The sequence below is a fragment of the Gossypium hirsutum genome, chromosome D03 (genome assembly GCF_007990345.1).
Source record: "Gossypium hirsutum isolate 1008001.06 chromosome D03, Gossypium_hirsutum_v2.1, whole genome shotgun sequence".
Lineage (NCBI taxonomy): Eukaryota > Viridiplantae > Streptophyta > Magnoliopsida > Malvales > Malvaceae > Gossypium > Gossypium hirsutum.
Window position 1 is genome coordinate 21,495,871 of NC_053439.1, and position 6,000 is coordinate 21,501,870.

Consider the following 6,000-nt stretch of genomic DNA (forward strand, 5'->3'; position numbering starts at 1 on the left):
TAACTTAATTCATGTGATAGCTAAATAGAATACCAAATGTATTGGGATTCTGTTCGTTTCAACTATAGGGTGTGACCTAGTAGGCTCTTGTAACATTAGTAATAATACTAAAACATTTCTAATATTACAAGCAATGAGTGGCATCTAGCAATGCATCACTGCTACCCAAGTTACAAGAAGTCGTGATTCAACATAACCTTTTTATGATTATCTTTTTCATGTATTATATCCTTTTATCCTTAATATGTAGATTAGACACAAGTCATGGAATAGTCACACTTGTATAGTCCAATATCATATTTCTTAATATTCTGAGTAGACTACAATAAACAAATAACTGTGATATCTCATATTAACTTATTCGAGCATGGTCATGCATTTCTAGTCTCACTCCATCAAGACGCCTAAGATATTGTTCCTATTATGTAGGAGGGATAAATCCTATCTTGGTCAACCATATCCCTCTACATAGATTACGACATACCCAATATCAGTCTTTATAGTATAACCTGTTATGGTAGACGTTTGACTATGTCAAAATATACAACTCACTATGTTGGGGCAATGATGATCTGAAGTCTGAGAATCATATATATAGTTATCACTATGAGTAGTGTTATGACTATTTCATAATAATCCAAGAACCAAACTTATAGTAGGTCAGTCCAGTATGTTGTTCTCTAACACATACTCATGTATCGATTTTGACATCCTTATGTCAATGACAACACTTTGTTATCAATCAACTACAAATTAGGCTTAATGCATTATCATTTTCCAAGCCCATAATAATACTTGACTAAGGACCTTTTAAGAATAATCATATTATTCCCAGGACTTTATTAAAATAGTTTATTTGTACACACAAAAAGAAATTGAAATAACAATGATAATGCCTTATATTAACAAAAAAGATAAAACGAGTATGTGATTACAATCATCTCATGATCGGTCTTTGGGCATACTCTAACATGGTTAACACTCTGACATATTCTAATATAGTTTTGTACACATATTCATTCTGATAATTCACTGTGTATGACATCTAGATGAACTTCATATCACGCTTTATTAGAATCTCATAATTCAAAATAGCATTAACTTAGATTTAGAATAATTCCAGAAGAAGAAGCAATATCCTTCACTTTCCATATATATACAGATCATCATAATAGATTCCCCTTTTTAATGCACTAATATACATTTCTTTTTCATGGAAACCCTTAAGACTTGTTCACTCTTAACTCAGAACATATCAATACCTTAACATAACTTTACTTATCACAGAACTAAAAGAATTCAATCATAGCTTACAATAGAGGTAAACATTCAGATTCATATCTTACGAGACATCCTTGACAATTTACACCACATAGGCCTAACAGAACACGTCACACAGACAATCTGTAACACACAAAATCTGATCCGTAAAGAGGATCCAAGAATGGCGCATCACTGCATTAAAATCATTTTCTTTAAAATCGTATCTGGTGTAAACCAATTTAAACTACATTTTAAGTTAGTGTGAAATATAAACTTGTAACACCCCTAACCCGTATCCGTCATTGAAACAGGGTTATAGAGTATTACCGAAATAAACAGATTAAATATAGACATTTCATATTATTATTTAACATTCATGTAGGATATTATTCATAAATTCTCTTATGAGAACCCTCGAAGCTCAAATTTCACTTTAGAATCGAATCGAGACTAAATCGGAAACTCAAAGAATTTCTCGTGAAATTTTAAAATATTTCAAGGTGCAAGGGACACACGCTCGTGTGGTTAGGCCGTGTGAGCCACACAGCCAAGTGACACACCCGTGTCTTAGGGCGTGTGCTTTTTGAAGTAGGGGACATGGCCACGTCCCTAGCCTGTGCAACTCTCTAACTTGCGATACATTTAAGTGCAGGGGTCACAGGGCCAAGCCACACGCTCATATGCCAAGCCATGTGATCAATTCTGAGCATTCTGTTTTAAATTTTTAAGATGCAGGGGACAGACGGCCAGAACACATGCCCATGTGCTAGGCCGTGTGTCACACATGGTTGAGACACACGCCCGTGTCTCTGCCTGTGTGGACAAAATAAGGCCATTTCCAAGCCTTATTCTTCACCCAATTTCACCTTCCACCTACATAAAAATTTAAATACATTAAAGAGTCAATTCAAGACATTTAAACCTATCCAAATTCAAGTCTTATGCATGAGATATTAATACTTATGATCAAATGTCCAACTTACCAAGATAGCCTAATACTTATAAACATGTTTTACCAAATACACTATCATAAACTAAGATCCAATATACTTAAATAATTTTCCTCATTAAACCCTTTAAACATACTCATCAAGCATGTTAAGACTATTTACATATCAAAACATATCACTTAATAGCCATTCCAATGGCTAATTTCAACCAACATTAGATTGCCATCAATGGTAACTTTTAACCTATACATTCCATTATTACCAAAATTAGTTTACTATTTATATATATACCAAAAATCTAGGGGGATAGTGTGATGTAGCTCTGACCAGCTTCCAACCTTTACAAGCCTCCGAGTACTATAAAATAATGGAAATAAGACAGAGTAAGCACTTAATGCTTAGTAAGTTCGTATAACGGGAAATTAACTGACCATTCATTTACTTATATAATAAACATGCATAATACATCCAAAGCAATTTGGCAATTAGCCTAACATATATAACCTCAACAAACATGTTAGTCTTGTATTTCATATGAATAACAAGAACAAGGATGAACTTATTTGGTATCGAGTTTCCAAGTATTTCATGCATATACAAATAAGAGTTTCACTTTGATTCCACATGTTCTTATGTCATAATTTCACCCGTTGAAACATTTGAAATCTCGATGGATACTTGGGTAGTACCACTGAAGTATACAATACCATAAATCCGTCAATTCATATCTGCGAGTGCTTTTATTAGCACTTAAACAGAAAGCTCTCTCTTAAGCACTATAACGAGAAGCTCATTGAGCCTAGTAACGGGAAGCGTATTCGGGAAATATAACAAGAAGCTCACAAAGAGCCTATAACGGGTAGCTCCAAAGAGTCATTAACAGATAGCTCTGAAGAGATATTAACGGGAAGCACCGGATGGCCATATAACGAGAAGTTCAAGCGAGCATTAACGGGAAGCTCACAAAGAGCCTTTAATCGGGAATCTTACGAAGAGCCATATAATGGGAAGATCATTGAAGACTATAACGAGAAGCTTGAGAGGGCTCATAATGGGACGCTCTTTTGAGCTACGGTACGTTCGCAACATATGTAGGAACATTACTATTTCGGGAAACAGAACCCTGTATCCATCGAATCTCATTATCCAAACAAGACTTATTTATTTATCAGGGATTTTTAGTTATGAGATCAATTACATACACATATATGAAATTTACACAATTTACATATTTAACACTCAATATAAGCATATAAATATACACAATTAAGTTACACAAACTTACCTCGACAATTGTTTGTGACTTGTAAACTACTAATCCAATACTTTTTCTTTTCTACAATCTAACTCTGTTTTTATCTATCCGGATCTATATGAGTAAATTTAACATCAATTTAATACAATTTACATTCAATTCAATTCAAGTCACGTCTTAGGCAAAATAACTGTTTTGCCTCTATACTTTTAATTAGTGACGATTTCGTTCCTAGGCTCGGAAAATAAAATTCATGCAATTTAATCCATATCCCAAGCCTAGATATTTTCATATATATCAATATTAGCCCATGAATTCCATGAAATTTCAAAATTTTCCATGAATTCAACAACTTTTCAATTTAATCCCTAAATCATGATTTCATCAAAAATCTTTTAATAAAATACCTTTAAATATCCATCAACATCTCAATTTCATCATATAATAACTAAAATCATATAAGCTTATCAATGGTATCTTCCAAAAATTTCAACAAAATCAAAAACCAGCTTAAACCATCTTCAATTTTGCCCTTATTTCACATCAATTCATTGATTTTTCTATGCTTATGCCGCCTCAGCCATCCCATGTGGGTCCAATTGCCTTTTTCGTCCTCCTTTATTTACAATTTAGGCTATTTGATCACTATTTCTTTAATTAGCAGGTTTTGTACCTTTTTCAATTTAGACTTTTTTAATTAATTAACTACCAAAACGTTAAAATTTTCTAACGAAACTTTAATACTTCCTTAATAGCACCCCATAAATATTTATAAAAAATTTTACGGCTCGGTTTATAAGACCGAGATCTCGATACCTCTTTTCTAAATTACTTAACCTAATAAAGCCTTATAAAACACAAATTACTAATTCAAAAATATTTTAAAATCAACATTTGACTCGTAAATATTAAATAATAAAAATTTACGAGCTTATTTGCTGGATTTGGTGGCCTCGAACCACTGTTTCTAACATCACTGAAAATTGGGCTATTACAACTCTACCCCCTTAAATAATTTTCATCCTCGAAAATCTTACCAGTAAAGAGGTTTGGGTATTGCTTCCTCATTGTTTTTTCCAGTTCCCAGGTAGCTTCTTCTATTCCGCGTCGTTGCTAGATGACTTTTACTAAAGCTTACTTTTTAACTTTTAGCTCTTTCGTTTCCCATGAAAGAATTTTGATCGATTCTTCACTGTAAGTCATGCCAGGCTAAATCTCAACTTCTGTTGGACATATAACATGTGAAAGATCTGACCGATACCGTCGCAAAATAGATACGTGGAAAATATTATAAATTCTGTCAAGCTCTTGTGGTAATGCTAATCGGTACGCAACAGGTCTGATTCTTTCAATGATCTCATATGGCCCAATGAACCGTGGACTCAGTTTTCCTTTACAACCAAACCGAAGAACTTTCTTCCAAGGTAAAACTTTCAGAAATACTTTGTCACAAACTAGGAACTCTATTTCTTTATGCTTTAAATCTGCATAGGATTTCTAACTGTCAAAAGCTACTTTCAAATTGCCTCTGATCACTTTAACTTTTTCTTTAGTCTCACGAATTAGATCAACTCCATGCATCTTTTTCTCACTGAGCTCAGTTCAATACAACGGAGTTCTACATTTACAACCATACAGAGCCTCGTACGGTGTCATTTTAATGCTGGACTGATAACTATTGTTGTATGCAAATTCAGCTAAAGGTAGATACTTTTCCCAGTTACCTTCAAATTCTAGCACACAACACCGAAAAATATCTTCTAAAATCTGAATCACACGCTCAGACTGGCCATCAGTCTGAGGATGGAATGCAGTACTGAAATGTAATTGTGTACCCAAAGCTTCTTGCAACTTATTCCAGAATCGAGATGTAAACCGAGGATCCCTGTTTGAAATAATGGAGACCGGCACTCCATGTATTTTGACAATCTCAGAAACATATAAATTTGCTAATCTATCCAGGAAGAAATCCATACATACCAGAATAAAATGTGCAAACTTTCTCAAATGATCAACGATTACCCAAATGACATCTTTCTTTTTCAGAGATAGGGGAATCCCGACACAAAGTCCATGGTAACTTTTTCCTATTTCCATTCTGGTATTGTCACTGGCTAAAGCAAACCTGAAGGTACCTAATGTTTGACTTTAACTTACTAACATATCAAACATTTAGATACTAATTCAGAAATATCACGCTTCATTCCCGGCCACCAGTACATATTTTTCAAATCATTATACATTTTATTACTCCCCGGATGCACAGACATAATACCATTATGAGCTTCGTACAAAATCTTCTGTATAAGTTTCGAATTCTTTGGTACACATACTCTGTCTCTGAAAAATAAACAGTCATCAGGTCAATCTAAAATTATAAATTAGAAATCGATCCACACTGTACCCGTTTAGCTTGTAATTCGTTATCATTTTTCTGAGCTTTACAAATCTGCTGTAGAAATGTTGGTTTAGCTTTTAACTCAGTTATAATCGAACCATCATTAGAAAATGACAATTGAGTATTCATTTCTC